Genomic DNA, 15903 nt, shown 5'->3' with positions numbered 1-15903 from the left:
GGGTGTTTTTGGGGCCTGGCCATGTGGGTGGGGGCCATTTTGAGGCCTGGAACAGGCAGGGCCTGGCCATGTGGTGGGGGTCAAGGGGCCATTTTGAAGTCAGGCAGTGTGCTCAGGCCTGCACCCAGTTTGCCTTGCTTTCAACCATTATGCCCAGGGGTACTCAGTGGTGCATGGGCCGAATCTTTCTGTGGGGTGTCTTGAATTTAAACATCATTGAGGGCATGGATGGCATTGGATTGTGGTGATTTTTGTGTGTTTATCGAATTTTTGGGGTGTATAACTGATGTTCCTCTGGCTTCCATTGCTTTTAGGTGCACAAGAGAACCACCAGTTCCAGGAAGAAGTCCTGCAGAGGTGTGTGCAGCACAACGTCACATGATGTCACGTGTGGCCACAGACAAGACAACTCTGCAAATCGTGAAACTGCACCCTGCTGTTCTGACATCTCAAGAAGATGGCCCCAAAGAAAGTTGGCCATAGCGCCTCAGCGAAAAAAGTTGCCAGCGCCACTGCCAGTAAGAAGGAGCAGAAGAAGCAAGTGGCACCACCTACCAAGGAGACTGGTGTGCACACCGACACCTTTTTTGGGAACAAAACTACCCCTGCAGCAGCAGCGGTGTCCATAGCACCTCCGCTTCATTGGGCTCAGTGCCACCACTCAAAGTTAGGTCCAAGAACATGAGTGCTGCTGCGGCATCCACTTTGGTTGTTCAATCACCATCGACCAGTGATCTTGACTCATCACAAGAAAGTACCATCCAATCAACGCCGGGTGTAACTCAGCTGACGAGTGTTCAACAACCACAGCCGCAACCACAAACACAGGTGCAACTAGTGCAAGCGCAAGTACATGGGCAAGGAGAGGCGCAAGGAGAGGCGCAAGGAGAGTCGCAAGGAGAGGCGCAAGTAGAGGCGCAAGGAGAGGCGCATGAAGAGGTGCATGGAGAGGTGCAACTAGAGGTTCATGGAGCGGCACAACTGCCTACAACGCTTGTTCCTCCAGAAGTAGGGTGCACATCAGGAAATTGATATTCAAGAGGAGGTGTCATTCAAGGAAGCCATTCCTCCTGATGATAATCCATTGTCTTCCAGATCCCCAGCAAGAAAAAGGTCAAGGAGGACTACTACTACTACTACAAGTTCTTCTTCAAGCCCCCTTCATTCTGATGACCTTGATCGTGATTGGAACCCAGCAATGCCGCCTGAGAGTCCGTCACGCCATGAGCTGACAAAGGTAGCTAAGCCTAAAAGGAAGGCTCCCGCAAGGCTTCGACTTATGGGTGATGACGTCGAACAAGAAGTGGTGTCTTCTGCTGCTGATGAACAGTCTGACGACGACCCAGTCATCACAGTCGTCACTCCAGCCCCAGCGGGCATGCAGCAGACAAACATTTTGACCCTATCCCGGAATGGCTGCTGAGCGGAATATGGGTTGCGAGGCACTGGTACCACCACTGTTAAATACAACACCAACACAACCTACAGCTTCCATCTTTTTTAGTCAGAAGGGCCGGCATGGACCTCCATCCAGCTCGACCTCAAGTAGTGGTGCTGTAAGTGAACAACAGAAACGAATCAGCCACGCCCATCCTCCACTTCATCTGGCATTGAAAGTCAAAGTAGCACCTCCACCACCAGCAGACATCACCAGTCCCCAGTTTGGGACTTCTTTACTGTTAGCGCAAAGGCGGAAAACATGGTCGTTTGTTCGATTTGTAAAGTATCCGTTAGTCGGGGTAAGCTTGGTACCAACAATGGTACCGGAGGCCAGAGAGGTCATCTCAAACAACACCACCCTATCCAGTGGAACAGGCACCTAAGTAAGATCAAGGAAGCCCAACAAAGTAGAACTGATCCAAATGTATCCATTCACATTGCATCTGATGCTGACGAGGGGCTGATTGTGCAGGGGATAGTCAAGAATCGAGCGACATTTTTTCTGGTACACCCAGTACCCCTGGCAGCAGCACTGCAGTGGTAGCGCCCACAACCTCTACCCCTGCAACAAGTATGAGGCACACTAAGAGTCTGGGAGAGACACCAATGCAAAAAAGTCTATCAATGAGACTAACTGGTTTGAAGTCCGCATCATCATCATCATCGTCATCACGTAAAACGGTCCAGCCCACCATTAGAAGCATGTTTTGGTCAGAGGCGCCATTTGAATACAACCACCCAACGGTACGTCTGTATAACGCAAAGCTGGCTAAAATGCTAGCGCTGGACCTTCTCCCTTTTTCTTTCGTGAAACGGGTGGGGTTTCTAGAATTGGTTGCAACAGTCTGCCCTAAATGGAAGGTTCCTAGCCGGTCCTATTCTGCCAGAGTTGCGGTTCCAGCACTACATCAAGATGTGCTGGAGGTGATTGGGGCAGCTTTGCAGAAGAGTGCTGTTCACACTATCCCCTTGACAACAGACATGTGGACCAGTTGCCAAGCCCTTGATTACATGTGCATCACTGCACAGTGGGTCTCTTTTGTAGGGGTTAGAGACAAGTCAAGTGCAGTTGTTGACCTGGACACACTTTTTCAAGCTACTCAGAAACATGCAACATTAGCCATGTTTGCCATGGAGAAATCTCATACTGCAACAAACATTTTGGAGGAGTTTAACAGTAAGGTCTCTGAATGGCTGCAACCAAGAAATCGCATAGTTGGTTATGTTTCCACGGATAATGGCAGTAATATAGTTAAGGCCATGCAGCAAGGTGACTATTTCAGAGTGCCGTGTTTGGCGCACTGTATAAACCTGGTTGTGCAAGATTTCTTGAAAAATGAAAAAACACAGTTAGGAAGTTACTGACCACCTGTCGAAGAATCAGCACACATTTCAGCCATCCAAGGAGCTGAGGAGCATTCAACATGAACGTAAAGTGCCAGTCAAAGGACTCATCCAGGAGGTGGCAACACGTTGGAACCCAACCTTTTACATGCTTGAGCGTCTGTCTGAGCAGTGCATGGTAATCAATGAGTATTTCTTTCAACTAGGTTCTACTATGAAAGACATGAGGCTTAGAGTTGGAGGAATGGAAGCTAGTTAAAAGCCTGAAAGACATGCTTTGTCCTTTTGAGGTCTTCACGTGTGAAGTCAGCAGGGAGGACTGTTCTTTGGGCAAAGCTATCCCATTGTTGGTCATGCTAGAGCACCAACTGAAGGTGGTGTCTTCAACGTTCAGAGATGCTGGTGAAAAAAAGCAAGACGCATATTAGTTGGGGGAGAGCTTATTAAGCCGCCTAGTTGCCAATTAAAGGCTTAAAAACATACATACAGAACAACATTACATTTGTGCCACTATTCTGGATCCACGGTACAAAAAGGCAGTGGCCAGCAAAGCATTCATTCCTTTTGATGAAGCAGATGTTTCAAAGTACAAACATTGGCTAGCTGTGTCAGCCACTCGGTTCGAAAAAGATAGGCAGAAAATTCAAGGAGCCGGCAGAAGTCCAACTGAATCAGCATGCCATCCGGCCTCAAGTTCCACTTCTGAATCTGTGGGTGAAGGGAGTCACTTTCCCTCACAGCCGTTAACAACACCAGCAGCAACCGTATCTTCATCCTCACCTGCACCAGGCCCAGCCATCATATTGTCGGAAGTGGATTGGCTAACTCATCCAGGGTATGCACGTTCCAGTGCTGCAAAGGCCACAGATGGTATGCAAAGTGGAGCAACCATGGGGAACCTTGAGTCGATGGTGCATGCCTATCTGGATGACCCAACAGAGGTCTTTTTTAATATGAACCCATTGCTGTATTGGTACAGTAAAATGGCTCTATGGCCACTGATCACCAACCTGGCTGTAAATTATTTGTCTTGCCCACTCACAAGCGTGTCTTCTGAATGTGTTTTCAGTGCTGCTGGTGCCATTGTAACTTCAAAAAGGACCCACCTCCCAGCCAAAAATGTGGAGAGGTTAACACTGATCAAGATGAATCAGCAATTCATACCACCAGATTACAAAGTACGTGAATGCACGCAGGAAGAAGAGGACACCGACTTAGGTGACGGAAGTTCTTCTCTGTTACCTGACCTACTCCCGTCTCAATTCATGGAGTTTGAGGATGAGCTCTATTTCCCTGACACCGAGCCCTGAAACTGACTTCCTTTTTTCGTCTTTATTCACTTTTATTCCTGTGTGTCTTTCTTTGTTTTGCAACTTTTACCACAACAAAACTCTAATCACCTAATCACAACAAGTCAATCAGCAGCACTGTCTTCATCTTATATTCCTTATTGATTTGAAGGTGCCGCAGTCTGCATTTCTGAGGTTCACAAGTTCATAACTCAATCATGCTCCTTTATACTCCTCCTCCAGACTCCCCCTATCCATTTCCCTCAAGGCAGATGGATGGATTACGACGAGTCCCCTCAAGTGGGACTGAAATTACTGACTGACTACATGCTTGCTGATTGCTGACAGAGTTGCTTCTGATATTGACAGGAGAGGCTGCCGTGTGGGCCCTCACTTTCCGAAGAAGATGCGGACAAAAAGTAGAACAGGTAATGAATAATTGAGAAGATGGCATGCAGTGGACAGCAATGGCTATCTGGCTCTGATGAAACCAATTGCTGTTTGTTTTTTGTGCATGAAATGATGATTCATATGTCTTGTCTTAGTTATTATTTAATCTTTTACACAGTAATTGTAACTCATGTCAACAACTCTGTTTTTTTTACCTTGTTTAATTCAAATTGTACTTCAAATTCAGGGGCCACTATATTGCATTTCACAATATGCAAAATGTCCTTGGAGCGAACTCACTTGCCAATATACCATGATGATTGATTAAATAATATATCTTTTTTCTTTACAGTCACTCACTGGGATGGATGGATCATCAGCGTCGGTTTACGAAAGAACTATGGCCAATTTGTGAGGGCAAACAGGTAAACCAGTCTACAACAACTACTACAGCAGAACTACATGTGTGTCTATTTGTGGTATGTACTGGTCGAGGGCGAGGCAGTGTACTGTTGTTGTTATGTCAGGCAGAGTCCACTCCAGACAGCAGTTCATGTAAAATTGGGGCTACGTGGCTTGCTGCATACAATTAGATATGCTTTGTCTGTCTGACAAAGAGCCTAGGTATGCTACATCAGGTTGCTTCACTCAGTGGTGCCTGCCTTGACCCTCTGCATGGCACTGCCTCAAGCTTGGGCCAAACATCTGTTATGTTTGCAAAATTTGCTGCTTTTCGGTATTTTGCAAATCTCGCGAAATTAGCGAAAATCGCAAATTCTTGAGCGGAACGAATTTTTGGCCCATGCTTGCGGCAGGGCCGTGAAACGGTCAAGGCAGGCACCACAGAGTGAAGCATCCTCCCGATGTAGCATACCTAGGCTCTTTGACACAGACAGACAAAGCATATCTAGGGTTTAGGGTTCAGTGCGATTTACTAGGGTTTTTGGGTTTAAATTGGTATGGTTCATGCTGATTCTAGGGCTCGGGCCCAATGCAGGCTCGTTCATAATGATGTTGGCAAGGTTTTAGGGGGGTTTGGTGTTCTTTGGTACAGAATTGGCAGAATTCTGGCCTTTTTGGGTGTTTTGCGGGCGCGTGTGTTTGGGTGAAAACTAAGTGAAAACTAATCGTAGACCTTCTTCTTCTTCTTCTTCTTCTTCAAGAGAGAGCAGTGGTTCGATTTTGTTCTGCCTTGCTGAGATTCTTGTGAATCGCTGGAACAAGTGACTGTCCAGGTAAATTTCAAGAGGATCAAAGTAGTGGAAGTGCTGAAAACAGCAATATTTTGTGAACAGCGCAATTTGCCATGTTTTGAATATAGTATGAGTTTTTCCATTTTTGATTTTTGCCTGTTTAGTGGTGTTCTGCTTTCTTGCGGGTGGCTGCAGGGGTCTGGGGGCATAGCTCGGAAGGTCTAATATCGGAACCTGGTGTTTTGGACCAAATCCATGGTGAAAAAGTTTTTCCTTTTTTGCTCACTTGCCTGTTTTTGGGGTGCTGTTTGGGGGGCTTCTAGGTTATTGGTGGTGGGCTGGCACAGGCTAATCTTGATTGCATTTGTTTTTCAGAAAATCCATGGTGGAAAAGGGGAGTTAGGGCCTAGCTGCAGAGCGCATTTGGACTGAATTGAAGGTAGGCCCATTTTTGCTTTTTGACTGTTTAGGGGTGTTCTGCTTTTTTGCGGGTGGCTGCAGGTGTCTGGGGGTATTGCTGGGAAGTTCTAATACCGGATAAAAGTGTTTTGGAGAAAATCCATGGTGGAAAAGTGTTTCACTTTCCAGAGTTTTCGCTCACTTTCGTGTTTTCGGGGGCCTGCTTGGGGGGGTTCCTGGTTTTTGGGGGAGGGGGGGGGTCTTGGAGCAACGCTGGGTATGGATAGTTTTGATTGCAAGTGGTTTGGAGAAAATCCATGGTGGCAAAGGGGAGTTAGGGCCTAGCTGCAGAGCGCGCACAGAGTGATTTGGGAGTGAGGGCTAAATTATTCTGTCTCACTTTTTACGGTTTTGCTTTTTGGCTGTTTGGGGGTGTTAAACTTAATTCCGCCTGGGTTGACGGGTCTGGGGGCATTGCTGGGAAGGTCTAATTCCGGATAAAAGTATTTTGGAGAAAATCCATGGTGGAAAAGTTTTTCACTTTCCACAGTTTTCGCTCACTTTCGTGTTTTCGGGGGCCTGCTTGGGGGGTTCCTGGTGTTTGGGGGGAATTGGGGGGTCTTGGAGCAACGCTGGGTATGGATAGTTTTGATTGCAAGTGGTTTGGAGAAAATCCATTGTGGCAAAGGGGAGTCAGGGCCTAGCTGCAGAGCGCGCACAGAGTGATTTGGGATTGAGGGCTAAATTATTCAGTCTCACTTTTTCCGGTTTTGCTTTTTGGCTGTTTGGGGGTGTTAAACTTGTTTCCGTCTGGGTTGACGGGTCTGGGGGCATTGCTGGGAAGGTCTAATTGAGGTAATTGAAATTTTTATGGTCAATTGTGTCCCCTAACGTGTACCCCAACGGCTCCATGTACGACTTTCAAGTACATGTAATTTCCCTTCACGACCGAATCTGAAGACGCAAATACATTTGCGTCCAACGTTAACATGTCCTCTATCAGATCCACCATGAATGGATTGATAATTCAGTTCCTAAGTATGCCGTGCCACCGTCTTTATATGGTGTACTTTCACGTTTTTCTTGGCTCTGCCGAGCTAGGCCCTGAATTCTGTCTTCAAGCCACGTCTGTCTCTGCCTCTGAAAACTGCAGCATGAAGATGCATCCCTGACCTCTGTCTTACTTCCTGCCAAGCGAGCGGTGCCCGGCTCGGCCTGGTCTGCCTGCCAAAAACAGTATTTTACCTTCGAGTTATCAGCGCAGCCAGCTCAGCTCCTCGAAAACACATTCCTGTCTAGTGATTTAGGTAAACATATCCCCGGCTGCGGAGCAAAGAGCAAGTCTCCCTGTCTCCGTGCAAGTAATTTACAGTTCCCGTTACCATGGTAGGCCCTGGCTCCGCGCATTGCACCTAGACACGCATACATTCAGTATAGAGTAGCCTCTGCACAAGTGACCTTTTACTCTAGATTAAACATCCTCCAAATACTAGATATCAGATATGTTATAGGGACAGGTCGATCTGACATGCCAGACTTCTGTCTCTTCTACTAGTGCTAAAAGTCAGACCCTTAGCTTTCTCCAGATGCACGTCAATCACACGTCATATTAGCTGCGCGCGCATTCAGGCCACAGGTTTCAGCTGACTCTGCAAGAATTCTCTGAGCATCCACCCACTTGTGACACTTTTCTGTGACGTTTCTAGTACACGCCTTTGTGCACACCCCTGTTCACGCCTTTTTGCTACGCACATGTGTTCTTATCATATACATTTCACTTGTCACGCCTACTGTATTCAATGCTATTGTGTCATTTTACTATATATGTCATGTACTGTTAATAAATCGTTGACATCTTTCCTGCCATCATTGCATATCCGAACCCTTGTATTGATGGAATAGATTTCCATGGCTCGAGTCATCATTTATGATTAAAGCCCTTATGACTCAGACACCACGGACTCTGCCTCTCATTTGATTGAGCTATTTTCTTTAATTATCCGAAATTATCTGGCAAACTCGTATACGGTAAAATATTTACCACATAATTTGGCGCCCGAATAGGGACCCCTCCCCCACCCCACGCGCCGGTGATGCGTCGCAGGCTTTGCCCCCGACTACAGCTGTGACGGACCCCATGCGCATCTGCAGGTTTTCCTGTATCTCCCTCAGGCCTACGGAGGTGACGGAGACTGCGGTCGACATCCAGACGAGGCGGTGAGGAGTGCGGAGGATCCCGACCAGAGCCCAGCCGAGAGAGCAGTGTCCGAGGTATCGAGAGGCCCACCAGTAGTGTCGAGGCGCATGCGTAGTGCACAGCAGCAGCAGTGACGTCGTAGCGGTCCAGTTCAGTCGAGTTTCTGAGGCCTTCTGTTCCGTGCTTCCCGGTGAGTCCCGTTGCTGGGGACGCATCAAGACGGGTGCATTAATTTGTGTCCGGTCAAGACGGGTTTGGGTACACAAATCCGGTCTGCACTGTTTTAGCAGTGTATCTGTACTGTTTAGCAGTGCATCTAGTATCCAGATATCCAGTTATTATTGTTCGTTTCGAAATGTTTCAATGTGTTTTAATGTCGTGGTATGAGTGATTGTTTGCATTTTCTTACTGTGTTTATTGTGTCTAGATCGAGGTAGCTATGCCTTTATTTTCGAAATTGCGACAGATAGGAACTAGGAAAGGGATACTCGAAGAAGCAGTCCCCATCCCACCCAGGGACACTCCTGGACATTTTATGTACCACAAGCATGGCTTAGATGCCATATTATATCTAGACTTGTGGGTGGAGTATACGAAAAACTTAGCAGAGAATGAGAGATGGCCCGTTACAGGGACATGGGATGCCGAGTGCATCATGAGAGTAGAGGAAGCGTTATGGAAAAAGAAAGCCAGACAATCACAGAAAGATGCCATTGAATTATGGCGTAAAGAATCACATAGACGGACAGAGAAGGCGCTCAGAAAAGTAGAGAAAAGCAGAGAAGATTCCGAAAAAGCCAAAGAAAAAGAACTACTAGAAGAAGGACAGCGAGTCAGAATAGAACAACACGAAAGACAGAGTAATGCCATTATGACAGGACTGTATCCAGTCCTGGCCGAGGGCCTGCCCAAGGCAACCCCGGAAACACCGAAAGATCTGCCCCCTCCATTGGTTCCGACTAAATTACGTCACAAAACCGCAGCAGACATTTTCCTTTCTTCCTATTTAGACGACGTAGCTCCCGCATATACCAATGTACACGTACCACCTGTACCTGTACCACCTGTTGATCATCTGCCCCCAGGTCCGCAACAGCAGACCCCTCCCGCACCGCTTCCCGCACCAGTTGTCACTTCCCCTATTGTTCCCCCTGGTATTCATCCGCTTAATCCCTTTGGGGCTGGCGCTGCTCAGGTCCCAACCCCGTTACAAATACCGACCCTACAGCCAGGTTATGCTCAGGCCTCCGCCTCAGGAGGTGCTACAGGAGGTTATCGCACCCCGCCTAGGCATGGGCGGAAAATCCGTTCCGCTCGCGGATTTTGCGGATTTTCGGGAAATCCGCAATCCGCGAGATTTGCGAATTTCCTGCAAAATCCGCAAATCCGCGAGCAGCGGATTTTGCTCGCACTGCTCGCACTGTTCGCGTGAGTTCGCGCCCCGCGAATAAGTGCGAAATTGCAGAAATACGATCTAAGCAAAACTGAAAGTAACTACTTACCAGGTTCAAAAGTTCAGGCACATCATTAGTAGCCATTTCCTGTAGTGCTTCCTGAGGGGCCCCTCCAGAGTTCAGTTGCCAGTTGCAACTATTATGTGACCCTGCTCTGAACCTCAGAATAGTTACACATATGCCACAAAGGTCCTGAATTACAGCTAAGGGAGACACGCAGGAGCCAGGCTGGAAGTTAAAATCCATTAATCAGCCCCTAATTCATTATTGTCAGTTGGGGCAGGGCAGGTGTTGTAACTAATTTTGCAACAATGAAAGCACTTAGCAAGTGCAAAAGATCACTAATCAGGGCGCACTAAGGAAGCAGGTGCCAGCTAAAAAAATATTCTGTGACACATTAATCAGCCCCAAATTAATTCAGGTCACTTGAGGCAGGGAAGGTGTGCTTTGCTTTGCCGAAAATAATGTACACTGGACAACCAGAGGGTGTGGTGATGAAACAGAGGGTGGCATGGGTGGGCCAGAGGGTGGCATGAGTAGTCAGAGAGTGGCAGTGGTGACAGAGAGTGGCAGTGATGAAGAAGAGTGTCCCAAACAGGTTGGACACGTAGAAACAACAAGTTCGCAAAACTTGCGACCCGACAGGTAAGTTCGCAAATTGCGAAATTGTAAAAACCCTCGCGAACTGGCAGAAACACGGGCGAACACAAAAAAAAAAAAAAATCCGCAAATTCGCGGGAATTCGCGGATTTTGCGGATTGCGAGTTTGCAAATCCGCAAATTCGCGGATTGCCAATCCGCAAAATCCGCTCATGCCTAGCCCGCCACAGTTACAACGAATGACAATGAGAGAATTAGCAATGCAGCGTACGCCTAAAGCAGCCCCAGCCGAAAAGCTTAAAGAACAGCTTACAGATTGCAGATATGATAAAGTGCCTGGTTAAACAGGACCCATGTTGTTAGCCTCCCTACGTTTAAGACGGGTTACAGATTACTTGATGTTATTACCAGAAATGCCAGACCATCTAGACAATATATATCATTTTATTAGAACAGGAGAAAGACCGGAGTGTGTTGGTGAAGCCATGTCACATCAGAAAGTTGAGACACAAGGTTTAATAATGCGATTTTTGGTTAATTGTCTGATAAGGGAACAAGATCAGCCTAGCTTTCCACAAGAAGAGATGGGGAGATTGACCAGATGGAGTCAGAATATTGCAGAGGGTAAACATGGTAGAGAGAGAAGTATACATGCTATGGTTAGAAAGATCCGTAAAGAAATAATAGCAATACTTGCCCGTCGAGAATCAGAAAGACAACTCGAGTCAGACGATAAAGACTCCTCAGATGAGGAAGAACCAGAGAATCCAGCAGAAACTTCGCAACAGGCGAGGGGAGATATGATGGCATATGTAGGTAGAGAGAAACTACCTAGACAGTACCCTCTTGATAGGCCCTTCGACAGACCCATTCGTTTAGAAAACAAGAAACGTTACCTTTGTCCGATACCAGAGCGATGTTCCCTTGAACATATATTCCAAATTACTGATAAAGTACTGAAAGAAAGAGTAGGTTATCAAGAACTCAATACCTTACGTGATCAGGAACTAGCCCGGTCCGCGGTACAGTGGGCCGGGGATGACAGCATATATAAAGACGATTCAGTAGTGCAAACATTTTTAAGTCTTACTCCAGAAGAACAGCGACTAGCTGGTATATACATGATCCAACACCTGATTATACAGTATGAAAACCAAGCATCTGACCCAGGTCCATTATATAATTTATTGCAGGACTTACTCATGAGAAGATGGAGAGGTCTAGGTACCGATCTAATTGAAATGATTCTAGAACAACGTCACAAGTATAGAACCTTCTTGACTCCACATCTTGTTTCTGTTCCACCCCCAGTCAGGAAACCATATCACCTAGACAAACAGAATCCTTTACGAGAAGTACATCCAGTCAGGAAAGCCGATGATACCCTTGAACGCGTGTTTGTATACACGCCCATAACTAAAATGGAATTATTAGAAATGAAGAAAATAGTGCCCAGTCATGATAAAGACCCTGCAGGTTTCCACCGTGAAATAAAAGACATGTTACTCATGGGAGATTACACCTATCCCGACATTATGAAAAAACTGAAAGTGTTATTGCCTGCCGGTATTTACGAGAAACTCAAGGAAAAAGAATGGGAGGTGGGAGACAAAAAGATTAATTGGGCTGAATTAGAAACCGAAGAAACTGGTCGAACCCCAGGTTTAGGTCTTGGGGTGAAAACTAAAGCATTACCAGGATTGTTAGTACAGGTCTTGCCAAGATTATTGGCAACTAAAAAGGAGGATTGGGATGCAATCTCAGCCTGCAAACAGAAACACGACGAAGACACTAGTGATTTTTATTCCCGATTCGAGAAATGTTTTATTATTAATAGTGGCCTGAAAACAAGTAGCGAGTCATACCCACACCTTTTTGTGTCAAAATTAGTCGAGAACTCCCTGCCCCAGGTTAATAACCGTGTACTGAAAGTAGAGAGCACATGGCAAGCTAATACGCCTTCTCAAATGTTACAAATGTTACAGTACCACCAGAACAGAATTAGGGAAGAACATGATCACGAACAGAGACGTATGAAAGACACGAAAATTAAAGTACTAGTTGCTCAGTCAGTTCCTGCTGATGGTCATAAAAGGGGTACGACACAATCCAATAATTCAAATTCAGCAGCTCCTGTTAAAGGGATATGCAACTATTGTAAACAGCCAGGTCACTAAGTAAACGATTGTGCAGTTCTGAAACACAACATACCCACAGGTAAAACTAAAGAGAGACCGCGTCCTCCTAGACAGGACCAGGTCCAACAACACGTTCCACAGAATGTTCAGCCTATGCAGGTTCCACAACAGACCGTAGCGGTACCACAGCCACAACCCATTGCCGCAACACAACATGTTACACAGCAGATGTACCAGTATGCACAATCTGACTATCCCGATTATCAGCAATACACATGAAACAGCCTAGAGAGGGAGGTTGGCTTGCCCCTTATCGAGGTTCCTGTAGATCAAGAAGGCCCTTATGTACACAGTCAGGTATTAGGGAAGGATAGGAAATTTTTGATTGACACAGGGGCAAGCAGAACGACCATCAGTCATGACGAGGTTCCAGGGGCACCCCTCTCAGGCTCACAGAATGTTTCCCTTGGATTTTCAGGAAAGCCTATAGTTAATGAAGTATCGAAACCAGTTCCCCTAGCAGTTGGTCCATTATCTCGTACTACAGACTTATTGCTCACGAAATCATGTCCAGAAAACTTGCTTGGTATAAAGACCCTGAAAGCCGTAGGAGCTGTAATTTGTTGTTCTCCGGAAGGAGTAAGGTTGTTTCTTCGTGATTTCAAAGGCCATTATGTATTGAGAGATTTTGACCCCAGGTTACAGGATGTTCCTGCACATTTATGGGCACAAGGCCCCACTGATGTAGGTTGTATGCACATTACTCCATATCGTGTTACACTCAAGCCAGGAGTAGTACTACCACGTATTCGACAATACAAGTTACCACCAGATGCTGTAGTGGCTTTACTGAAAATCATTGACGAGCTCATTGCACAAGGAGTGGTTGTAGAAACCGACTCAAATGTTTGTAATTACCCTATCATTCCAATTCTTAAACGTACAGATCCAAATGCACCTCCTGTTTATCGATTAGTCATCGATTTACGAGAATTGAATAAATGTATTATACCACAGTATCCCGTGGTCCCAGACATTTCATCCCTATTGACTGCTATTGATTCTGAGGCGACGTTCTTTACTGTAATTGACCTCAAGAACGCCTTCTTTAGTGTCCCCATTGATCCGGAAAGCCAATATCTTTTCGGATTCTGTTTAAATGGCCGAAGCTTCAAATTTGCACGCGCACCTCAAGGATTTACAGAAAGTCCCAGCATCTACAGCCAAGCATTAAAACGACAATTTGACAGTATTCACATGCCTGCCAATACTGCCCTACTCCAATACGTCGATGATCTATTGATCACCGCCCGTAGTGAACCAGAATGTGAACAAGCATCACTGACAGTTTTGCATTTCTTGGCGGACAAGGGACACAAGGTGTCTCCTTCGAAGCTACAATTCTGTGCCCAGCAAGTGGTGTACCTTGGGCACTTGCTGTCCAAGTGGGGTAGGCAGCTGACACCTGAACAAATTCAGTTAATTGCACATCTTCCGCGACCAAAGACACAGAAAGAAGTACGAGCCTTTATTGGACTCACTTCCTATTGCAGACAATGGATTCCACAATATGCATTTCTAGCTAAACCACTCATACAGTTGACAACACAGGAGGCAGCGTCTTCGACTGTCCTCCCTTGGACTCAGGAACATACACAAGCTTTTGATGAATTAAAGAAAGCCTTATGTCAAGCACCAGTTTTAGCGACACCATGTTACAGCAAACCTTTTACACTTTTTGTCACAGAACGCGATGGCACAGCGTTGTCGGTTCTCACTCAGGTACAAGCAGACAAACACAAACCGTGTGCTTATTTTTCGAGTACATTGGATCCAGTAGCCCAGGCCCTGCCTGCGTGCTTAAAGTCAGTTGCAGCGACAGCTCTAGCAATCCGACAAAGTGATTCCATTGTATTAGGACATCAATTGACAGTACAAGTTCCACATTCTGTAGAGGTTCTCCTAAACAGAACACAGACTCAACACTTGACTGTAGCACGACTGACAGGTTATGAATTGACATTATTCCAGCCACACATAGAAATCAGACGTTGTAATACACTGAATCCTGCTACACTTTTACCATCGAGCACAACAGACCCTACTCCACATGATTGCGTGGATGTAGTTGATACAGTTACGAAACCCCGACAAGACTTGACAGATGTCGCATTATCCGATCCAGACCTGACACTTTATGTGGATGGTTCATGTTTAAGAACAAGTACAGGAGAGTTAGTGGCCGCATATGCAGTGACCACTGAAACTGAAGTCATAGAAACACATCGCATTGACACCCTGTCAGCCCAAGCAGCAGAGCTCATCGCTCTGACCCAAGCCTGTATACGAGCCAAGGACTTGAAAGTAAATATATACACAGATTCACGTTATGCATTCGGAGTCGTTCACGACTTCGGTGTCCTCTGGCAAGAAAGGGGTTTCTTGACCTCTCACGGAGCCAAGATACAGCATGGCCCCCTCATTCAAGCCCTGTTAGAAGCAATACATTTGCCTACAGCTATAGCTATCATGAAGTGCAAGGCACATACGAAAGTCACCGACAAGATTTCTCAGGGCAACGATTTTGCAGATCAAATAGCGAAACATACAGCACTGACTCATACTCAAACAACGGACATGATAAAGACTGATGTAACCTCACTGACACATTGTATGACAGTTAGGGACCCCACACAAGATGTCATCGACATACAGACACATGCCACTCCAGATGAAATAAAGAAATGGGCTCAACAAGGAGGGGTCCAGACAGATCAAGGATGGATGACGAAGGGAAAGACCACATGGTTTCTCCCCGACTCTATGGTTCAGGTTATCATCAACACAGCACATAGTCCAGCACATTTAGGAGAAAAAGCCATGTTAGACAGTTTACAGAATCTCTGGTTCAACAAGCATTTACGTGCAGCAGCCAAACAGAAAGTGCGTACCTGCATGATCTGTTGTCAGTTCAACCCAGGAAAAGGTGTTCCCGTAGAGCAAGGTGGATTTCATCCTCCTGACTACCCTTTTGAAGTCCTCCAGATGGATTATATTCAGATGGAAAGATGCCGAGGATTCAAGTATGTCCTCGTAGTTGTATGTGCTCTATCCCGATGGACAGAAGCATATCCCGTCCCAGATTACACTGCCCCGACCACTGCCAAACAGTTGGTTCGTGAGTTTTTCCCTCGATACGGTTTGCCCCGTGTCGTGTATTCAGATAACGGTCAGCCATTTTCATCCGAACTTATGAAGCAGGTCTCGCTTCTATTGGGGTACCAGTGGAAGTTTCACTGTGTCCGGCATCCTGAGGCAGCAGGTCTCGTGGAGCGGCACAATCAGACTCTGAAAACTCGCCTTGCAAAAGTGTGTAAAGAGAAGGGAGTAGATTGGCTAGTAGCTTTGCCAGTTGCTCTTTTTTATATGAGAATGGTAGCCCACTCTAGGACAGGGCTA

This window comes from Lissotriton vulgaris, chromosome 1_1 (assembly GCF_964263255.1).
Source record: "Lissotriton vulgaris chromosome 1_1, aLisVul1.2, whole genome shotgun sequence".
In the NCBI taxonomy this organism is placed as follows: Eukaryota; Metazoa; Chordata; class Amphibia; order Caudata; family Salamandridae; genus Lissotriton; species Lissotriton vulgaris.
This window is presented reverse-complemented; position numbering follows the sequence as displayed.